The 24,701-nt window shown below is 39.8% G+C and overlaps 1 protein-coding gene across 2 annotated transcripts in view; it reads left to right on the forward strand.

The window, feature by feature from the left end:
* Positions 1-24,701, forward strand: part of Thsd7b (thrombospondin type 1 domain containing 7B) — an 895,860-nt gene that overhangs the window by 221,203 nt on the left and 649,956 nt on the right. The window lies entirely within an intron of this gene.

Genomic DNA, 24,701 nt, shown 5'->3' on the forward strand with positions numbered 1-24,701 from the left:
TATCTATCTGCCTTGTATGAATCCAACAGAATACTAGGAACATAAATCATTAAGAAAAAGGAAGAGAAAAAGCAGGCAGCAAGCTCTAAAGACAAAAATCTAAATGGTGCATCGGCTATGAAGAGAGCCTTAGAATAAAAATTTGTTAGAAAAATAAATAAAATTACAAATGGCTCTTTAAGTGCAAACGTATAAAAACATGACTAGTGAGTAAGTCCATGGTCGGGATCAGTGGCTCATCAGCTAAGAGTGTTTGCTGTTCTTGCAAAGGACCTGAGTTAGTTCCCAGCAAGTGCCACAAAACTACTTGTGACTACACACATACACATATATACACACACAAAACACATACATACTCATAATAATTTTTTAAAAGTACCCAGGGGCATACATATCATTGGACTGTGAATGAAATAGATGCTCCTTAGTCCTTCCAACTAGAGTTTACACTGGCTTTGTCATTGTGAAAAAAATACCTTGTTGAGATATATATATATATATATCCAAGCAGTCACTCCAAGAGCAATCTTACAGAATATCACACACATCCATTTCAAATGTGTGTGATATGTTCAAAATATACTCAGGGCAACCCTGTTCATAACAATAAACAATGGGAGTCCAAATGTGCAATAATATTAGCATGGCTTAACACCCTGGAATATTCATTTCATAGAAAGCATGAAGAATAAAAACAGGCAATACCACACTGTACTGATTAATTTCAGCAATACCACATAGATAGAAAGAGGCAATCTCAGAAGATCCATATGTACTCTAATTTCATTTGCATAAATCTACATAAAGTTCAAAACCAAGACATTTTCTTTAGGGAAGTATCCATCAGGGGCAACTAAAGAGAAAAGAAATGAAAACATTATTACAAACACCAGAGAAAGTGCTTTTCTTTGGGTTAGAAGGAAATGTATGATACGGAAGCCACACAGGAAATAGAGGCAATATCCTGCCTCAAAGGGTGAATGGTTCTTCCAGCCATCTCTCCATAATTACTCTTCAAGTTTGTGTCTGTATGCATTTTTTCTGAGTATGTACCAATACAAATGAAAAATGCATAAAGAGTTTCTAATACATGAATCAGACAGATGACTGGGGGAAAAACTTTTCAAAACCAGAGGCCGGATTTATTGCCAGAAATCAGAAACAGGATCCAGGTACTCTCTCATAGCAGAAGAGAGGAAAAAGCTAGAGTGGAGGTTCTTTACAGGCCAGTGACAATCAACAGATTGTAATGAGGGTTTGGATACAGTAGCAAGTAAAAAAGTAGAAGAAATAAAAATGGATTCAAGATTTTCCTTAGTCATTTGGTATGACAAATAATCCATTACTGAAGAGGAACAGCATAGGATGGTAAGCAGGGTAGCAGGAAAAAAATCCAAGGATGTCTGGAAGATCCTGGGCATGGTGAGTTGAGCACCTGTGTATGAAATCCCTCGAGAGATGCCCAGTGGCGTTGAGCCAGTCCTTCATGATATGATTTCATGACAGTCACTTACTTCAAATTGTCTGCAATGAAATGCTCTGTCAGTCTCTCTCACTTGCAAGGTAGCTTGCCAAGCACTATAGAGAACTCACTGAGACAGAAGCAGGAGTCTCTTTCCCCAAAAATTTATACTGTAGATGAAGATATATGACAAATGGAATGGAAGGACAGATAAAATAAGCAAGAGTAGAAAGGGACAGAGATGATCAATGATACAGCATTTAGTGGGGAGGGAAGAGGGACAGAAATGGTGGACAGAGATAGATGATATAAATAGATGACTATTTGAATATAGAGGTGATAATTAATCTATTAAACTATTAATCAGTTTGATGATTGATAGGTGACATATACATGAACAATAAACAGATAAATGTATGGAGAGGTAGGTGATAGATAAGTAGATGATAGATAGATAAATAGATGTTAAGAGAGTATTGATGGATAGATAATTAATGGTTAGATGAATGGATGAACAGGAATATTATAGGCAGATAAATTAATGATAAATGATGATAGATAATAAATAGACTATGAATGAATACATGGATAAGAGATGATAGTAGGGTAAAGATGGATAATAGATATGTGGGTGAATGATAAATATAGATATACAGATTAGACAGATCATAGATAATAGAAGATAGATATTAGGAGATGATTAATAAGTAGATAATCAATCAATAGATAAATGAGGACAAGGTAGGCAGACAAATTAATGATAGATGATAGATAGATAAAATATACTATGATAAATAGGTAAGATATGATAAGTAGTAGATTAAAGATAGGTGAATAGATATATGGATGATAGATAGGTATAAATATATAGATTAGATAGATAGGTAGGCAGATAGACAGATATAAGGTAAGATGTATGAATAGACAAAGAAATAATATGGATATAATATAATGTCTAAGCAATCTTTCTGTCTGTGATATAATTTCCAAGAAATCTGATCTCTTTGGGAGGATATATATAAGACCTAGACAAAGATAAAGCATTTGCCTCCTTCATATGTAAAGAGTAGTAAGTAGAAATCTATTTGGAACACAAGAAACAGCAGAGATGACAATGGCAGTGCAGGATGGAATCAATTTCATTCACCATCTAAATGCCATAGAAATAAGTATGAAAATATAAAAGAATGCAGATCAGAGGGTAGGTTCCACAGAGTCAGGATAAGAAGTGATAAAGATCCAATTTATACTGGGATGGTACACATGAGCAGAAATGAGCTGATTTAAAAAATGTTGATCAGGAAGAACTCATTTTACATGGGTTGGAGGAAAAGAAAAGGCTAACCTTGTTCTGATGCTACATCTAGAGAGTTAGTGAGAAAGGGAGCTAGGAGGGAGCTCCTGGGTTGGAATGAGTTCAATGTTAAGTACCAAGAAGGAAAATAAAAAGAGAGAAGCCTATAACCAAGCAAAAGGATCCAATATGGCCATGGGAAATACCATTTATTGTGGAAATTTGGTCAGTCAGCAAAAGAACTAAGATGCATGCCCAAAGACATGATAGCTGAACCTCAGGAAGTGGAGACATGCTGTAGCAGGAGCTGACAATTTGGTAAAATGCTTCTCTTGCAAACATAAGGACCCAAGTTCCATCTCCAGAAACGATGTAAAGAGTCAGGCATGGTGGGCATGTATGTGTGATCCCAGTGGTGAGAGGACAGATACAGGTGTATTCCTGGGGATCACTGTACAGCTAACCTATCTTGGTGAGCTTCAGGCCAGCAAGAGATGTCATCTCACAAAGCAGGGGGGCAGCACTGAAGGAATGACACCAACAAATGTCATCCGTCCTCCCCGCTCTTGTGCACCTACATGAACACAAGCACAAAAGTATTCTAATCGGCCTATTAAAAAATATGTATGGTTCACAAACCCAATGTGATACCAAGCAGGTACTTGGACTTAAGAAAAAGAATTATAAGGGAATTTTATAATTGGGAAGAAAATGCATTGTTAAAATGATAATGAAGTAAAAATGAAATTTTGTGAAAGCAATATTCATTTACTAGAAACTATACTTTAAATTTTGGTCCTTTACTGTTCTAACCAGATTGTCAATTAAACTCAAATGTAAAATAAAAGTGCTTTCACATTTTAAAATTTCAATTTTCTTGGAGGCTTCCTGAGGCTAATATATTCTATCAAAACAAGGAAGTAAACTACCACAGCAGAAAATACTACAAAGCGTCATTTGCCAGAATGAAGGGAAACCTAGGAGGTCCAGGCAGGGACTGTCTAAAATGGAAGACATGGGATACTTTCCAGGGTTTCTGTAACAGGAAGCTGCAAAACTATAGTCCAGCTTGCTAATGCACAACTTTTCTACCTCTAGTTAGAGAAAAGAAGAACCCAAGGTAGGAGCCGTTACCTAAAAAGCTTTGCATGGTCCTTTGCGGTTGCACGATGTATTAGCTTTCTTTGTGTGATCATGATTTATGCCTGTAGTTCCGACGCAATCATTAATGATGACACCAACTTCTACTCCCTGAAGTGTCCCAGGCAGGATGCTCAATTACTGCATTACTCTAGAGTCACTGTACTTGGTGAAAATTGCCTTGAAAGCCTGATGTGCATGATTGCCCTGGTGGAGGAAGGAATGACCGGAGGCTGAGAACAAACCACTCAAGTTCAGGCTCATTGGAAATGTCAAGAATCACAGATATCATTAAAAAAAAAAGGAATTGTAATAAGAGTTTAGTGATGAAGATACACAGATTTAAGCTACTACAATAAGTATCCAGCTTAACCATTATAAACACACACAACATATATACAACTACATATACATACATCATACAAACAAACATCACACATACATTATGCAGACATATATTATTAGCACATCATATACACATATCACACAAGCACAAATATCACACACAGAGTATTCAGCTCTCGCATACACATCATATATGCACATTACACACATACACACCACATACATATCACATGCTCATGATGCATACAACACACACGGCACACACATCCTGTGTATCCCACACCTACCACATAAACACACACCATATGTGTAAAATTTATAAGTTGATGTAGAAAAAAACTGTGGGCTCTAACTGCTGGCTAAGTCACATCCAATTACTGCAGGAAGAACAACTTAACAGACCAGCATCTGAGGCTGAAATCTTACTTCATGTATGAGGTGTGTATACAGGAGCTCAGCCGTAGTACAGGCAGAGCTGGGCTGCTTGTCTCTAAGATTGTGTCCCTTCCGTTCTCCCCACTTCCTTCTTCAATGGTTAGCATGAAGGATGCAGGAGTTCCAGCCATTCCAGTCAGTGATGGGAAAGTCCAGAAAATCAATTCTTTTAACACCTTTCTTGTAACTAGGCTGTCTGTCTTAGACTCTTGAATGACTTCCCTGAAGCCTCCCTGAGAAGACTGAGTTGCATATTTATACTGTATACTCCATCACAGTAAAGAAAAAAAAATGGGCTTGAGGTTTGGTGTCTGGTAGGCAACCCTCAGGAGGGAGTGTTCAAAGATGGTGGGGACTAAGTCCTTGTTTATACCAGCTGCTAACACATGATGTTTAATGTTGTTGCTTAAGCTACCCAGGCATAAATACACCATTTAAATGTGAAGTCACTTGACTTCACAGAGTCAAAAGCAAAACGAAGATATTGTTTTCCAATAGGTAAGAGGTAGAGATGCAAGGGCTTTTCTTCATTCACATGTCTGATTTATCAGTGACAGTAGGTGTCCTAAATAATACCTTGCAGATATTTAATAAAATATTATTAGAATAAAATAACAAACATTTAGCTTGGTGCCATCATTTTAAATAATAGCCTTTTATGTATTATATACTTTGACATTTAATCAATCCTTTGCTGAAAGGTTATTTAGATAGCTGAGAATTTTTGCCATTGCCATTACCTGTTTCATTTAGGATACACAGTTACCTCACACACCTCAACTTTGCCTGGTCTTAAGGCAAATTCCTACTAGAGAGCCTTAAAGGTAAAAATGCTAGTTCAATTGCTGTATCCCCTGTGTCCCACCTGATGGAGTCAACACAATCTCAATGTTCATTTCACCTCATTCCAAAAGTCTAGGTTTTAGGGGAAGACCAGTTACACTGAGAAGGGCTTAGCTGGAAAATTGTACTATTGACCCATGGGGTACCAAAACTTAAGTCTCATTGGGTTCAGCCATTTTGTTTTACTAGCTTTATTGTTCTTCTACCATCTCAAGTTAAATAATAATTTAAGTGTGATTTCTGTGGTATAAACTGCAATAAGAGTAGAGATGGTGTCATCTTAGACTCAGTATTCTCTTTACATCTCCTCTCCAGCCCTGGCCCTTCCTGGCTCCTGACAGTTAGACTAACTAGAAATGATTAAGGAGTGATGACGTAGCTCCTGCTTCTTCATCACAGTTTAATGTAAGAATTGAATGAATGTTCCTTTGACTTTTTGACATTATCTATTGCTAATGGTGAAGATTCTTTGGAAGCAGAGAGGGCCCTGGCCTTGCCTCTTCCTTCATTCCTCACTTTAAGTCTGACTCAGCATCTTCCATTCTATCCTAGGAGCAGAAGATGATCAGATGAGTCGGATCTCCCAGCTCTCCTATCTGTCCTTGCTTTCCTTCCAAATATATAATTTACAACTGGCTCATTTTTACACTATCAACACTTGGGGTTCTTTCTATTGTCTAATGGCTCTGTCTTTTCAATGTGGAAAACATTTCTATTTTAGCATTCCACTTTGGCAGATAGGTTAAATTGAAAGACTAAATGCCTTTGTTTACCTTTTCTACGCACTCTCCCCATGTTATAATGGTCTTTGATTTGCAAGCAGCCTTTGTCATTACAGAAGCAAGGAAATTCATCATTTTCAAAAATTATTTGTGAAAATGGATTTCTAAGTTTTTAACATATTCCCTCTATTATTGTACGGGTAGGAAAGTGTTTTCAATTTACCTTTTTTTGATCAAAACCAAACTTGAAAAACTATGTTGTATTGCTGGGCCATCTGTAGCAGGCTGCTGTAATCAACCATCTGTTTCAAATTGCCGTTTTGCAAGTACATTCTTGCGTTTGCTGTTTTGCATAATTAAGTTCATTAAAGTAACACCCTTGAGTTTTAATATTTAGGGTAATAATTTTGAACTCTGGCATTCCGGAGCGCACAGGTTAGTGGGTGGAATTCTGATGAATATGGCTATTTTACTCCTCAGTGGCTTGACTTAGTATGGGGCAGGCTGACATCTAAAGCGTCATCATAAGGAAATGCACACTCTAAGTTCATATATCCAAAGGATTTTATATTTTAATGACAGTTAGACTAACTAGAAATGATTAAGGAGTGAGGACGTAGCTCCTGCTCCTTTATCACGGTTTAATGTTAGAATTGAATGAATGTTCCTTTGACTTTCTGACACTTATTCTCATCCTGCTGCTCTCATTATGCCTCACTCTTGGTGTTGTTACATCTATAACTTTAATATGTTTACTATTTTTAAATGTTTTATGTAATTTATGTGAAATGTGGTATTTTTACTTGTACTAGAAGTTGCATGTGCTATGCTCTGTGCATTGGGATGTGTGCAAATTTATGACCATAGTTTTCTTTCATGGAACTGACTGAGTAACTATGGTACTGAAGTGTCATGGAGCTGACTGAGTAGCTATGGTACTGAAGTATCATGGAGCTGATTGAGTAACTATGGTACTGAAGTGTCATGGAGCTGACTGTGTAGCCACGGTACTGAAGTATCATGGAGCTGACTGAGTAACTATGGTACTGAAGTATCATGGAGCTGACTGTGTAGCCATGGTACTGAAGTGTCATGGAGCTGACTGTGTAGCTGTGGTACTGAAGTGTCATGGAGCTGACTGTATAGCTGTGGTACTGAAGTATCATGGAGCTGACTGAGTAATTATGGTACTGAAGTGTCATGGAGCTGACTGAGTAATTATGGTACTGAAGTGTCATGGAGCTGACTGTGTAGCTGTGGTACTGAAGTGTCATGGAGCTGACTGAGTAATTATGGTACTGAAGTGTCATGGAGCTGACTGAGTAACTATGGTACTGAAGTGTCATGGAGCTGACTGTGTAGCTACGGTACTGAAGTTTTTTGGAGTGAAGGTTTTGTACTTATCATAGGACTGACCGCTGGCAGCTGCCTCTTGTGAATCTAGTGAAGAGTGCCAGATTAAAGACTTCTAGTTCCTCCTCAGAAAAGCTTGAGCTGATGTAAAAGAACTGAAGTGATGAGTGCGGATACAGACCCTGTGGTGCATCTTTATCAACTGTAATTTAATATTTGATAATTTAAGTTATCTAGAAGAATGGCTTTGTCCATTTTACATCATTGTTAATCTAGCTCATCTCTTCCTTTTTTGATTTTCGTCCACTATGGTCATCTTTCCCTTTGAGTTCACTATGTGTTTTTTCTCTGGAGTATTCTTATAGGTGTGAGGTGTTTTCACTTAACTTGTATTCTTAGAAGTTTTTATTGTCATCTTGACACAACTCTAGCATCATCTGGGAATAAGGAATCCAATTTTCGAATTGCTTGAACAGATTGACCTGAAGCCCTATCTGTGGGAGATTATCTTGATATATGACTGTCATTGGGCCTCACTGTGGGAGGCATCATCCTTAGGCTGAGGGGGTCCAGTAATCAGTATCCCTCCATGCTTAATGCTTCCAAACTCCTACCCTCACTTCCCTTTAGGATGCATGGTTACTAGAAGCATAAGATAAAATAAACTCTTTTGTCCCTTAAGAGCTTTTGCTTAGAGAGATTTATTACAGCAACAGAACGAACCTAGAACAATCTGAGAATGAATTATGGTGGAAGGAACTCATCAAAACAAGACTCTTCAGAGCTAGGTAGAAATAATGGACAAGAAATTGATGCATTAGAGTCGGTGGATATATCTCTCTCCGCAAGAATTTTTCTGAGTTCTTCAACAGTTCACTGGCTGCATATCTATCCTGGTCTCCCTTTGGCCTCTGGCAGTCAGGGGTCACTGACAAATATCATGATTAAATCTCTGCAGTGGATATTAATATGGAACACTCTTTTACCTAAAGTATGGTGAGGTGATGCACCATATAACCTTATCCAAGGGCTTTCATACTTACTGAAAGTTATACTAATTAGAATAAGTTTGTGTATTTCTACATGCCTGTCATCCTATGTCCTCAGAAAACTGATCCAGGAAGATTGCAAGTTCAAGGCCAGGCTGGGGTGTATAGCCAAATTCTGTCTCAAACACTATATCACAAAACAAAAGGCAATTTAGTGAGTTGCAATCGAGTGTTTGTTTGTTTACTAAACGTGTTTCCTCTTTACTGTTAAACGTTTTGAAAAATTATATGTAACTATCTTTGCATGCCCATATATATATATACCTTGGTTTTACTGTGCTATCCTACAATTATTGTTTGTCTAATGATTTACTGAACCGTGAATGCCACAACTGGAAGGACTTTGTCTTACTCATTTGTTGGTCCAGGGTTTGCCACATTGTTCAGTTGTGGTTGAGAACCTTAGAACTGCTGCATAGGAGGTAGCTGCAATCTAAGTTGGCCATGATAATAGAACTCAGAAACTACCTAGGAAGGTAGATACCCAATCACTAATACAGAATGATCTGTTTAAAAGCTGAGATAAAGCCAGAGTTGATTGTTAGTTCACACTGCAATCCTGTGGAAGGACAATTACTCTGAATTAGAAGCTAGCTATGCTACATAACAATTCTAGGTTGGGATATCAGTGAGTTTCAAGCTAGCCTGGATAACATGGCAAAGGCCAGGCACAAGAACTGCCCAAAATCAAGCCAGTCAACTGTTGAGCACAGGATTGAGAGGACCTCACAAGCCTCAGACTTAACTGAGGACCTCTTAGGGATTTATGGATACCAGAGAAGGGAACATTGGTTTTCTCTAAGGTTGTAGACCCTGGTAGATTGACCATGCTCTAGTGGTTGATCCCCCAACAATGACTTTATGAATTGATGGATAGAGTCAGACATTTATAAGAGAAACATAGGAAAATGAACATGAAGTTGGAAGAAATTGGGAGTGGTGGATCAAAGAGAAGTTAGAGGAGCTAGTGGAAGTGAATGTGGCATGCAGAATGCAGAACAGGTAAATAACCCAATATGTGTTGATGTGGTGAAATCATGTTAAATTGCCAGTTTGCCTTCTTGAAATTTATAAGGTGGGGTTAGCCATATGGAACTGGCAGTTTTTAGAAGCCAAACCCATGAATAAATGAAATTAAATCAAAGACTTGCTGAGCCCTACCAGTACGTGCACGATGAAAAGTGTAAGCAAGGGAAGACGCTCTCAGATGGAAAAGTGTAACTCAATGTCTTCAACAATAAGACTAAAGTGAAAGAGTAATTACTTGACACACACCCACAAGGAAGTCTGTGATGAACTGTGAAACAGACCACAAATTGGGTGAGCTCTTCTCTTCCCTATGGAGATATTTGCCCATCTCTTTTTTCGGATGTGAAATGAACAGATATTTAGAAGCAGATATCAAAGGCTTCAAAGTAGAGGTAGGTGGAAAGTCTTTCCTCCATGCTGTAAGGAAATGTCAGATTTGATTTTCTGAGTCAAGTTACTAAACATTACTTAACATGAACTGCAGAAAAGATAACCACATCTGTCATCACAAGAGTGGTCTTTTATAAACTAATCATTTTATATCTGTCTGTCTGTCAGTTCTTACTAGTGAGGAAGTATGGCTCCCAGGAAAGCTGATCATTTTGGAATCAGAGGCAATGTTATTTCAGCACCCTCACAATTTGGCTAGAGGGCGTTGTTATCAGGAACTGGTGTCCCCCAAGGGTCCAGAAGTGCTGGTGCCAGTCAGGGTTGATCAAGGGTTATTGATCCCCTCTAGATTCTGTATATGTACTATGATACAACTGTCATGGTACTTTGCCATGAGAGGTGGTTATAGGTACTTCCCTTTTGCAGATGGGAGCACTTAGGCAGAGTGTTTCAATTACCAATTTAATGAACTCTATCTAAATATGACACTTGTGGCATTCAAATACCTTGGTCCCACCTGTCAGGTTTTTCCTACAGACCAAAAAAAAAAAAGAGAGAGAGACTCCTTATTTTGCAATTTGTAGCATTATTTAGCTAGGGAAGATAACATTAACTTCTACAGAATAAAATATTAGGGTACCTTGTGTAGGAAAGAGTGTCACAGCTCTAATGATTCCCTGGTGAAGAGTCACCAAGGTTATTTATTCATTTAGTACCTGGAGTGGTAGAATGATTCTAAAGAACTGAAAAATAAGGGGTGGGGGCCGTTGAATCCAGAGTTATTCACAGAGAGGATCAGCCTGGTATAGACGAGAAATCAGGCACGGGACACTGTTAAAGGCAAAATCCTATATGGGGCAGCTCTGTTAATGGTGAATGAAACATTGCATCCATGGGAGAGCAGAACAAGGCAGCCAAGGTTATGGAAAACATCAGGATAGGATGTTGAGGATGCTGAGCAGGTCCAAGGTCCTGTGGCATCCCTCCTCAGCAGCCTTTCCACCATGCAACCTGAGCTTCTGACTTCAGGATTCAGACAAGTGCTTCTGTAGCCTGGTTTCATGTAGTCCCTCAATGTTTCACACAAAATACCTATTGTGACCATTTGCATTTTAGTAAATATAGGATATACACCAAAGACTTCACACTGACTTACCTGTTTGAGAAAATAATAAAGAAGAAATATCTTGTCAGTGGTATGGAAACTACTCCTGAGAACCTCCAAAAATATTTAGGCCAAGACTTTCTTATATCCTTAAACCAAAGTGAAGAAAGAAAAGAATTATACTTTTATTTGGAATTCTGCCTTGAAACTAGGAGTCAGAGAAGGTCAGATAATTAATTCCAAAGAGGTCTTGGCAAAAAATAAGCTTTAGAGGCTGAAGATGTAGCTCAGTGGACAGAGTACTTTCCCAGCATGCATCAAACCCTGTTTTTCGCTTTACCACTATATAAATCAGCCATGATGGAGCACATCTATAATCCCAGAACCCTGGAGATAGAGACAAGATCAGAACTTAAGGTTATCCTCAGCTACATACCAAGCTAAGACTAACTGAGATGTCTGAGATCCTGTCTCTCCCCCCAAAAGCAAACTTTATAAAGATATAATTTTCATTGCTTGAAAATTTATCTATTTGAATGCCCAACTGAATACTAGTGAAGTTATCTAGTTGTTTAGCTACTTTTATAGTCTGACTTTAGAAATTTTTCATCATTGCAATAAAGTTCCTGTACCTATTCTAATTAATCTTCGTTCTCACCTCCAGCCTGTGCAATCACCTTTGGATCTCTGGAGAGTTGCCAGTGGCTTTAAGAAAGTTGAGATGAGTCAGGATGTTCATAGTTGGACTTTTATTTTTCCAGACACAAAGGTCTGAGAATCATGTTCAATGGCAGCTTGGGGTACTTCAGTGTTGGATCTAAAGTTTTATTTTCATCAGCTGTGGAAGAGCGTGGCCTTGGGCAGATGGATCAACAAAACCAAATAGGAATTGTCTTCCAAAGCTGGAACAGAAGGTTGGGAGACTTGTCTTCAAAGGATGTCTGGTTGCTGCAGAAATAGCTCAGGCAGTGAAGTGCTTGTTATATTTCATAGACAACTGAGTTCAAGCCTCATAGCCCACATATAAACCTGGGTGTGGTGAAGTGTTTATAATTCCAGCACTGGGAAGGGAAAGATGGGCAGATTTTTGTGGCTCACTGACTGTGCAGCCTAGCTTAATCAGTCAGCTTCAGGCCAGTCAGGTTCAACTTGTCTCAAAGCCCAATGTGTGGATGGCCAACTGAGCAACAACACCAGAGGTTGATTTCTGGCCTCTACACATATGTATTCATAGGTGTATGTGTACCAACACACACACACACACACACACACACACACACACATAGAGAGGAAGAGAGGGGGAGACTCACATATATATACACACACATATAAACACACACAGAGATTCACACACACACACACACACACACACACACACACACATAGTAGTGTCATCAGAGTGTGACCCTGGTTATCTTACTTGGGAATGGTGGCATCTATTGAATTGTGAATAAATTAGTCCCATATGTGAGGAACTTCTAGGGACAAGCTCCTTGGGATGCACAGCTGTACTTTGGTTCTCAATCTCTGGAAATATTTCTATTTTCTAAAAATACCTGCTTACCACTTTGAGAAGCCTGTTCTGGGTTTCCACTTCAGGCCTTCTAGCTTCACTTTCTAATCAGCAATACCCAATTGTCTATTTTCTATTGGAAATCAATATCTATTTCACTCTTGTTGGATCTGAGATCAAGTCATCAGAGATCACTTACTGTGTCCAGGAGGACCATACTGCCTGGAGCAGTATGGGTATATTAAGGGTGATTAAGAAGGCTGAGATGGTGTTTTCCCAAAAGTTTAGAGGTAGAGATAAATGATGACATCCCAATACACAGAGCAAGCTCAGATGAAAGTCCTTTAACATGGCAGGCTGAGGAATGAGTGTCTGATGATAATACAGATGAACAAACAGAGAGAGACACCACGAGGAGATAGACCTATCCACAGAGACACACAATGAAGTCAGGAATGTAAGGATGTGCTAGGTGTGACTTACAAGCCCACCACGTGACAGAAGTTATAATGGAAAGTGTTCAGCCCAGCTCACTGTTCATGCTTGAAAGGTGAAAGTGAGGCAAGTGTTCGTAGTTTCATAGGGAGAAAGCCATGGGAGACCAGAAGAGGCTGCATCCTGGAGAAGGATGGCTCAGGATTTATAGTATGGACTGTCTGCTACTTTGGAAGATAAGCGCAGTGAGAAGATAGTTACTTCGCCTGACTCTGAGAGCTAAGTGTATAATCTGGATGTGACGTGGGAAGTGAGTCTTCTACTTGGAGATGAGAGTGGCAGGGCTCATGTTGGGGTCTCAGTGCAATCTGATGGTTTCTCAAATATTACTTCTCTTTGCTTGCTCAAGTTTTCATATATTCTAGGCAGACCTCAACCCAGCAATTAGCTGAGAGGACCTTTAATATTCCTATTCTGCCTCTACTTCCCAAGTTCTGGGGTTACAGGTGTCACCTAATCATGCCAGATTTATGTTACTGGAGATCAAACCCTGTGCTTTGTAAATTCTGAGCAAGCTCTGTACCAACTTAGTTTCATCCCTGACCCTCAAGTGTGTTGGTTCTTAACACAATGCTGCCTCACTTTATTTCTTGTGCTTCTGTCCTATTAGCCATGTATCTTCAGCTGCCTTCTTTGTTCATTTAATACTCCTCACTGGATTGCTTAACATAAAACAACATTGACTTTAAATCACTGAGGTGGAAGTGTTCTCTTTGCTAATGTAGTGCACTTCCTTGTTTTAGACCTGAGATGCTCAAACAAGAACAAAATCAGTGACATTTCAGGGATTTTCTTATTTGTCTAGTTAACATTAGAGCCGATAGAGGACCTCAGATCTCAAGTTTCCCATGAGATATTCTCTCTCCTAATGTCTTCCCCATCTATAATCTCATAAGGTTCCTTTTCTCATCTTCTGTAATGTGGCAGACAGATACTGTCAGGTATAGGAGCCATTGTACCTGTAGGCTTCAGCTGTTATAATGGGATGGTAGAGTCATTGTCAGCCCAACGTGATCAAAGATGCCTGAGCTAGGACAGCAATCATTGAAATTGACAGGAATTTAAAAGGTCAGAGAGATAAGGACAGCAGATGGACAGAACTGCAGGAGGGACATGCTAGGCAGAGAGCAGATGAACCTGAGACTGTCTGGGGGTATGACAGGACAGCCGGCAGATGGGCTGTGCGGGAATGTGTGGTGAGGAACACTGTCATTGACACTAATTACTCATGATGGAGGCACTTTGCAAAACATGGGGGGAAATAGCTTGATTTCATAAGACATTTGCTGCAACACAGGACATGTTCATAATGGCTCTCTACATTAAATGTGCTAACCTGAGGAATCAGGGAAATGTCTGCAGGATTTTTTTTCTTCTTTTTCTCATACATTTTTCTGAGCTGGTAAAGTTGGTGAAGACACACCACAACACCTGAGCCAATGGCATTTATTCTGAGCACTGCACATTTTGCCAAATCAAAATTTCCTTTCAATGTGTGGCTCAGAAGTGAAGTACTGCCTTACCCAATGAGGTGGATTTATAACAGAAATCATCTGTTGAAACTAAAGACTGAGCTATGTAAAGACACGGGCACCATCCATTGTCTGTGTTAGTACAGTGAATACCTATACACTGGAGAATGAAGAAGGATCATTATAGATTTAATGCAACAGGCCTAAAAGTGTTTAAAATGTAGTAGAGAAAACTGTGTATTTTATATCTTCAGAAAGCACTCAGTGCATAATTTCACATTTTAACTAAAGTTATTTTCCCTGGGTGTAATGTAGTGCTGGACTTTGCTAATGCAAATATGGGCAAGACAGGATCCCAAGTCATAGTTACTTCAGCACTTAAGGAGTAAGGTGTGCTTCTGATGGAACTGCTATTATGGAAAAAAATAAAGCACTTTGGTTCTGAGAATGATATGCATCTATGATAATCGCAGGAGTGGAGAGTAAAAGGCAGTCATGATCTGGATAGATGCCTCAGATAAATGGGAAAAAGAATCCCATTTTTCTCCCCCTTTGTGTTATCCAAAGTAACTGACTGATGGCATAGTTGAGTGCACAGTGGGAGATGAGACATCCTTTCTTTTAGTTTTTTAACTTGTAGCCTTTTTGTTCCAGAGAGGCAATGTTCTAAGTGGGAGCCTAGTGCCTTTGAGTAGCTGAGGAGATGGATTCATAAAACTGAAAGCAGCTAGCAGGTGCCTCTTCTCACCTGTCCGTTAGAGAATTAAGACAGGAACCTAGTTTGGTGCAGAGTGAAAGTTTATTGACAAACATTACAGCCATCTCAGGTACAGAAGTTGCAGCCCAGAGCTGGGAAGACCAAACTCTAAGGATGTTTGGGTTTTTACTGGGGCTTTCATGTATACTACCCACTGATTTCCCTGTCTTCTGTACTTGGTCTATAGCAGAGATTGTGTTTCTGTAATAACTGATTGGCTAAGAGTGGGTATCCCAAACTCCTCTGCTCCTGTGGCTAAACTGGTATAGAATGATTCAAGAGGGGGAAATGGCCTACAGTTTGGAAAAATATAAATCTTCAGCCAGGGGGAAAAAGTCACAAAGAAATTTACTCCCTATTGCTGGTGGCAAGAAGCTACTCCAGGTCCCCACTTGTCCTATCTTTGGGATGAATCCATCATGTAGGGTTGTTTTTCACTTTATTTTTTTAAGATTTATTTTATTTTTAATCATGTATCTGTGGGGGAAGGGTATCTGTGAATGAGTGCACGTGCCTGCAGAATCCAGAGGTGTTAGAACGGATCTCCAGGAGCCTGAGTAACATCCTGTAATGAGCCACCCAAGGTAGGTGCTGGGAACCCAACAAGCAGTAAGGGCTCTGAACTGTCCCCTCCAGTCCCTGGTGGTAAGCTTTTCTATCTGCTCTTCATTTATAAGGTGGCAAGTCTGAGGGCATCACTTGGGCTAACAGCCTGCATTCTGTTCTCACGGCCAGTCATTTTATCCCATTAATCCTTCTGCTGTGTTGCTCTTTTCCCTCAAGTTCTTTTATTTCCTCACCATTGCCCCAAGGCCAAATTGAATTTGTCAAGTGTACTCTGTAACTCAGGGCCATCAACTCTGAATGCCAGATGACAGTATAGTTTTCAGTTTTCAGAAGTCTGTCTGGCCCTAAAACTGGATTTCTCATTTAGGTCCCTGCTTCTCCATTAGTCACTTTACCATAATGAAGATATCAGAGATCCCTTCAGCAGCCACATAAGCTACAGAGTCACATTTGTGAAAACAAATTAAAATTTTATCCTCTTTGTCTCCTTGCCCAACGCACCACCATATTACTTTATTTCTAGACTTGGTAGAAATAATTTAGTTGATTGATATAGCAATAAAGATGCATTTCAGACCAACCAAGATAAAAAGCTCGACTAAACCATCTTTGTTCTCAAAGTAATCTCTGCTCAAGTTACCAAGGCTCACATAAATGAGTAAGGGATGGTACATAAAATTTATTCTCTTTGCAAACTTGAAACGCTAGAAGGATGTGGTGGGGCTGAAGGAATTTCTATCTGTCTCAGAATATCGTTCCTTATTTGTGAAAAATCATAGCAAGTGATTAGGTGACTGTTGTATGACTTCTAGGAAGCCATGAATAAATGTCACTCCAGATTAAAGTGTGTTGCCGTCTAGCGGCAACGTTAAAGAATGGGTTACCTGGAATATGGAGTTGGGAGAAGGTAGGATAGCCATAGTTATACCTTACCCACGTGGAAGGCTCTATAAAAATTAGACAGCAATAAGGAGGTATGGTCACCCAGCCATTTTGAATTTAATGATCTCTTTGTTACAAGCCAACCGGTAGAATAGGTGAGGCAAAACCCCTCCCCAAGTTCGTCAGCATGCCGACCCAATCAGCGGCTTCTTTGGTCTTTGAGGAGGCAGGACTTCCGATATAACTGGAACCAGGAGCGGGGCGTGGCAAATAGCAGGAGGTGGGCAGAGAGGTGTGGTTATGAGAGGCAGCCCTCAAGCCAGGAGGGTTACAAAAGTGCCAACTGTAGGTCCTCCCAAAATGACTCAACCAAAGAGCCCCTGGAGAATCAATGGTGGAATTTCTTGGAAGAGCATATGTTAGGATTTCTCTATAGGAGCATGGGCAACTCAATGACTACCATATCACTAGAAATCCCATTTCAGCATTGGAGATGATGTATAGAATCTGCAGTCCTGGTGTCCTCTGTGTGCTTTTCAGAGTCTCCTGTCTTTCCCACAATCATTATTTGATGACTTCCCTCGGGGAGGAAAGGGCTCTGAAAGTGGTATGTGTTTCAGAGTCTTTCTGAAGCATATAAGTCATTACCTCCTTGAATCTTAACAGTCCTTTCTCTAGGATGGAGTGTTTCAAGTAGGAACTTGATAAGGCTTCATAAGCCCCTGCTCCAGCATGGAAATAGTTACTTTGCATATGGCTACTGAGTGCTTGGTATTTTCAGATGTACCTGTGAATCTATCAAGAGTCATTCCTGAGGCAGAAATGAAGACCAGGTTGAGTGCAAGCATTGGTTAGTGGGTGTAGAAGGAGTCTATAGTGGGGTTGAGAAGTAACACAAGAAAGAAAAATCACCAACTGAGGGTTAACTGCTAAATTAGGTGCAGCTACAAAGTAGGTGCTTAGGCTCCATCCACATCATAGGTTGTAGGAAACATTGCAGAATGAAGAACTGCTATATGGGGCTAGACAACTGATAACCATCTCTCAAGACATTGACTGAGAATTGCCTTGTCTTTGGCCATGTGAGCTTCCCTAGCACTTCTGGACAACTCTTTGGGATGACATTCATTCTGCAATCATCTCTTCATCCATAAGGAAACTTAATTACAAAATTTGTGCAATGACTACTGGCAATACATCTTCATCTAAAGAATCAGAAATAGAAATAACAAGTCAAATGTTAAACTCTTTGCTCTCTTTTTCAGTATTGAAGGTTTGATTTTAATTTATGTATACATGTCTAGACACACACACACACACACACACACACACACACACACATAATGCACAAGTGCCTGTGAAGTCTAGAAAAGAGCATTGGATGCTTTGATAAACTGTCCTGCAGTTTCACGAACCGGGTTCTCTCTCACTTTGCTGCTGGAATTACAAGTTTTTGTGATCTGCTCAGTGTGGGTGTGCTTTTTTATTAGATATTTTACATTTCAAATAATATCCCCTTTCCTGGTTTCCCATCCAAAAAAAGAAAGAAAGAAAGAAAGAAAGAAAGAAAAAGAAAAAACTCTGTTCCTTCTCCCCTCCCCCTGCTCACCAAGCAACCCTCTCCCGCTTCCTGGTCCTAACATTCCCCTACACTGGGGCATAGAGCCTTCACAGGACCAAGGACCTCTCCTCCCATTGATGACTGACTAGGCCATCCTCTGCTACATATGCAGCTGGAGCCATTATTACCACCATGTGTACTCTTTGGTTGGTGGTTGAGTCCCTGGGAGCTCTGAGGGTACTACTTAGTTCATATTGTTGTTTGTCCTAAGGGGCTGCAAACTCTTCAGCTCCCTGGGTCCTTTCTCTAGCTCCTTCCTTGGGGTTGAGAAGGAGCCTCTGGTCCTCTGCAAGAGCAGCAAGCCCTCTTAGCCACTGAGCTATCTCTCAGTTCGCATTTTATCTCTCTTTTATCACTCATTAGATCCATCCTTATTTCTATCAGCAGTCTAATTAATAACTGTTATTTCATCCTTCTATTCATCAACTTGTACTGGGTGAAATACTCAGATAACTAGGTGTTGGGCAAAGGAAGAGAAAAAGAGCCGCCTGAATGATCTACAATCTAGAGAAGGTCATAGATATTCAAGGGGTGTCAGTGAGAATCTTTATAACAGGGTAGGTGTGGATGCTTCAGGTGAATGCGGAGAACAGTCTCCATGGGGTACACCATGCATCAAATGCCATCAATTATGAATAGGTTTCCATTGAATGTAATTCATTTATATAATATCAAATTATGTCTAAGTCTGTGTGTTCCTTTTCCACCAAACATGAATCTCCAAAGAAACAATAAAGTGGACTTAAAAATATACATAGTTTATGGTACTTGAAATGACCACAAAGATGATGAATGTGAAGGAGAACATGAGCCAGGTGTCATATGAGGCTAGTAAGGGATACTTATTTTTTATATTCCTGACGGCAAGGCCAACAATATAAGAGCCAATGCTCGCATCTTCTGTAATAATGAATGGCTACAGTGCCATCCAAAGGAGACCAGCTGTTGTGTGTTTACGGACCAGTCTAACTCTGCATACTTACTAGGTAAGGATTTTCATGTGATATTGAAAATGTTTTAAATATGTAAATTACTACACATTTAAAGCATCATGCCTCGAGTCTGTTCAGATGAAATGAAGCATGCTTGCTGAGCAAGGATAGCAAAGAAGATCTAGTTTGCGATATCTTGCAAGAGTGGGCTATTTTTCCTTGTCTTATTATGGTCACAATAAGCCTGACAAGAGCAACTTAAAGGAAGAGGGGTTTATTTTATCTTGTGGTTTGAGACCACAGTCCATCATTGCTGGGCAAGGCATGGCAACAGGAGAAAGAAGCCCTTATCCCACTTCACCTGAAGTCCAGAAGCAGGGAATTATGATTGTTGGTGATCACTTTCTATTATTCTATCTAAGATCCCATTCCATAGGACTGTGCTGTATATAGCTATGGTATGTTTTCCCATATCAATTACCCTAAGCTAGGTTTTCATTCAGGCAACTTTAGTTGTTGCAGACTGGCAGCATTCAGTATTAGACTATTTCTTAAAGGCATATGTGTTTGTGGATTAGACCACAGCCTATGGCAGAAGGCTTAAGAGGCCTAGTGGGGTGCTCATCTGCTCAGTGCAGAATCCTCATGAGTGGGTATTGAAGCTACAGAGTCTCTTTGTCTTTCTCTTGACAAATGAGAAAAAATGATGGCTACCAAGAGCAAGGCAGCTTTGGTCTTCCACAGTCTCTCTAGTTCCCTAAGGTACTAGAAGGAACTAGAAGCTAGAAGCGTAAAACAATGGAACCAAATGGCTGTGAGTTAAAAGGCACACAACTATAAATAAAAATAAACACCTTATTTCAGAGTTTATTGCCTTTAGCATCTTGTTATATGGGATTAACACAGAGATGTAGGAATGCCAGATGTTTTTCAATGCACAATCTCTGATGTCTGTATTTTCAGTCTGTTCTCCTTCTACTTGGACACTGCTACTTTTAATTCAAATTAGTATTAGTATACTTTAGTTCCTTATAATGGAATGACCCCAGCTGAGGGACATGTCTTAGGGAAGGCTGACAGGAATCAATATTGAAAGCACAATTTTCCCCTTCCTGGACACAAAGGCATGAGACAAGGGAATGATTATTTCTTATGACTTTATTATTTGATAGAGAAAAAATAAACAAAAAACAAAAAAAAAGAAGTAAACAAAAGCAATTCATCGCATATTACATAAGAAAGAGAGGTATGCGTTATCTGCTTTTGTCTCTGTAACCTAGAGGAAAGAGAGAAATGGTTTTTATAACTAGAGTTCCGTATGCCACTTGGAAGCCTTTTCCTGGGTTACATTTGTCTGCTGTGACGCTTCCATCATAGATGGAGAATGTGGACAGAGTTTTTGTCACTTCTGAGGTCACACTCAGTAATTCTGTGTTCTATAGGGGAAAGTTTTCAATCCTCATCCCTTGGTTTTCTTGTCCACCTTTCTCCTAGTGGTTTAAAGGAATCACCTTCATTATTTATTGTTTTTGCTTGTATAACATTTTTATTCATTATGTGTAAATTGCATACCATATATTGAATATGATAATATTTCCAGTTCTCCAACACTTCCCAGCCCTCACCATCTTAATGTCATTGCTATATTTTAAAAGCAAGCAAGCAAACAAACAGAAACAAATCATGGAATCTAATTTACTTTGGCCAACTACTTCTGAGTGTAGGGCCAGTATGGTGATATAACAGATGCTGCTCCATTGAAGAAAGCTGATTTTTCCCACTCACAACAATTATAATTTGCAAATAGCTCCCTGGCTAAAGATGAAACTTCATGCCCTCTCCCTACTTCGATGTTGTCTCATTTGAGATTGTGCAGGTCTTGTACATTCTGTCATAGTCTGGCTTCATAGGTACACCTGCACTGTTGTATCTGGAAAATGTCATTTCGTTAAAATGTTCTACTATCATTGATTTCTACAGTCATTCTGCCCCTATTCAACAAAGATCCTTGAGCTTTGAGGGTGAGGCACATTCCAGTCAGAACTAAGCATTCCAGTGTCTCTCATTCTCTGCACATTAGCAGTTGTGGATTTCTGGGCTAATTGAAACCTGCTGTGAGGCGATCCCTGGTCTGTGAATATAGGGATGCATCATTAGATATAGATTATCCCTACATACAGTCACCAAACCCAGACACTATTGTGGATGCCAACAAGTCCTCACTGACAGGAGCCTGTTATAGCTATCTCCTGAGAGGCTCTACCAGTATCTGACAAATATAGAGGTGGATGCTCTTAGCCAACCATTGTACTGAGCACAGGGTCCCCAGTGGAGGAGTAAGAGAAAGGATCCAAGGGGCTGAAGGGGTTTGCCCATAGGAGGATCAACAATATGAACTAACCAGTACCCTCAGAGATCCCAGGGACTAAACCACCAACCAAAGAGAACACATGGTGGGGACTCATGGCTCCAACTGTATATGAAGCAGAGGATAGCCTAGTCGGTCATCAATGGGAGGAGAGGCCCTTGGTCCTATGAAGGCTCAAGGCCCCAGTATAGGAGAATACCAGGGCCAGGAAGTGGGAGAGTTGGTGAGTAGGGGGAGGGTGGAGGGATTACGGGTTTTTAGAGGGGAAGCTAGAAAGGGGATAACATTTGAAATATTTTTTTGTAAATAAAGAAAATATCTAATAAAAATATTTTTTAAAAAGTAGATTATAATTTCTTTAATTTATCAAAATAATAGTAGTAGGTTTTCTTCTGGGTCCATGACCTATCTAGTCACATGTTCTTGTTCTAATTAACAGTATCAGGTGTGGAATGGGTCACACATTCCTTTTTAAATTTCATGTATGAATACTTTATTTATATCCCATCTTCTCCCCCATTCTATTCCACCTAACTTCTCAAATTCATGACTTCCTTTCTAATTACTATTGTCTCACACACACATACACACAAACACACACACACACATGAGTCTACTTAGTGTTGTTCACATATACACATGTTTAGGGCTGACAACTTTAGATTGGATAACCTATCACGGAAGTCTCCACTTGAGAAAACGATGATTCCCCTCTCTTAGCAACAATCATGTGACATTTTATATCTCAAAGCACCAGCATATAAACATAGGATGCTGTAGCCCTTAGCTGCACTATTTTTGGTATTAATAGTGTGTATGTAGACACTTGCATAGCAATGCTTCTGGAGTGTTAATTTCTGTTTTGCTTGGCTTGTTTGAGTGCGTGTGTGCGTGTGTGTGTGTGTGTGTGTGTGTGTGTGCATGTGTGTGCGTGTGTGAGGTTAGCCAATTGAAGACTGCACTTCACAACTCAATAGCTAATTGAGAGAGACATAAAAACCTGTTTTAATTCACTAACAAATGAGTCTCATTGCATCTCTAACATGCTCTTTGGAAGCATGCTGAGAACATAAATTGATGATTAAAATAAAATAATTTAATCATTAATTAGTCAGTATTCAGTGGATGCTTGCAGAGCATGTTACATGCCAACTCACATGTACACAAGGAATCCATCGAAGTGTAAATAAGTCTTTGAGAACTTCCTTCCTCTATTAATCAAATACTGTATTCTTTCTGATGCTGAAATGAATTAAACACCATAGAGTTCAGTAAGTGGGGACTTTTTAACCCTTATTAAATATATTTTATAAGTAATGTTCTAAATCATGTTTCCTTAGACATACATGGTTAAATACACTATCCTCACTTCCCTATGGAAGACTGGTAAAAAAAAAAAAAATGCCATCTGTCTATTGGAGCCAGAATGTTTTGGCTCTGCTAATGGAGTCCCACTCGTGGAGCCTTGTGGTTATTAAGGTTGGGGAGTGAAGTGGGCTGACTATGTGTCAAGCTGAGACTGTTTCCTAAGGTGAGAAACGCTTCCCCTTCTGGATTATTCTCTTTTGTCTCCTGTCTTCCTTTTATGCTTTTCTCTCATTAATCAAAATGTTATTTACCTGGTGTTTTATCGACATTTACCTTTCCTCTTCTAAAAATCAGAAAGTAAATGAAGACAAGGTGTGCACGAAGCTTGCCTAACCTGGGATAAAGTGATCAAGTGTCTTAGGCGAGCATTTTGCTTGATTTTGTATGCATCGCAGATTAAGACTGATCCAATAATATTTTTCAAGTATTGAATTAAATATGATAAGTTATTAAAATTACTACCCCTTGATGTTCAGTTCCTGTCACTTATGATAAAGGAGAGCAAATGCGGGCTTATCTCCTGAAGCCAAGAGACTGAGTCCTGTGCTTTTTGAGAGTGGACAGTAGGGGTGGGAGGGGTAATGCACACGGCAGACCATGCACTGTTTAAATCCTCTTTTGGTCACCAAAGGGTCAACATGGGCTGTCACAGAGAGTGCACTAGATAAGGACGCCTTCCCTGGTTGGATTGGCCATGTCACAGGAGTGATTCAGAGGCTTTCTGATGTCAGTGTAGGGTGCAGGAGGAGGCGGAGCATGAAACCTGGAGCTCTGCGCATGGGCTGCGGGCAGGCCTCTTAAGCCAGAGTCTAACAGGAGGACACAGTTTATGGCCAGCCTATTCTTTGCTCTAGAGAGACGGAACCTTAGCTACTAAGGAAACATATTCACTCAACACAACCATTTCCCGATTTATTTTAAGCCATTCATCTGTCCTTGATAAGGGAGAAAGAACAAGATTTACCAGTGTCATGGTACCAGATGGCTGCATAAGTTGCTCGGGGTATCATTGGACCAACTGAAGATCCTGACCCAAGACTCCCACAAAGCCCAAGGATGTCATGTGACTGTCATAGCATCACCTCAGCTTTCGTTACTCTCAAGATGGTATTTTGGGAAGAACCATTACTATTGAAAGCCTAAAATTCACCTTCTCAGAGACTAAAATTAGATCCTAAAATACTCTTGTAAGTGGGAAGGGCCTAAGCATCTGAAAAGGAAATGACAGCAACACCTTCACTGGCAAATTTGGTGGTCCTCCTCCCTCGCTTCTCTTTGGCTTGTGGGTATTTTTTTTTTGAACATTTGAGTGGACACAGGTTATGATTAAGTTTCAGTCTGTCATTAAGTTGTCTTCAAAATGGACCAAAACAAGTGGTGGTGTTCTTCTTTTTACCTCATCCTGGATGGGAACGGACAGAGTGCAGTGCCTATATGATTCCTTGCCTGGAAATTAGACTTTAACAACAACTTCGTGGGGTGACTTGCAGGGTTGGACTCACAAATACTGCTTTGAAGGCGGGCAGACATGTTAGCTAGCCTGAGAGAGCAGAGGCCTC

Source organism: Mastomys coucha, unplaced genomic scaffold, assembly GCF_008632895.1.
Source record: "Mastomys coucha isolate ucsf_1 unplaced genomic scaffold, UCSF_Mcou_1 pScaffold1, whole genome shotgun sequence".
Taxonomy (NCBI): domain Eukaryota; kingdom Metazoa; phylum Chordata; class Mammalia; order Rodentia; family Muridae; genus Mastomys; species Mastomys coucha.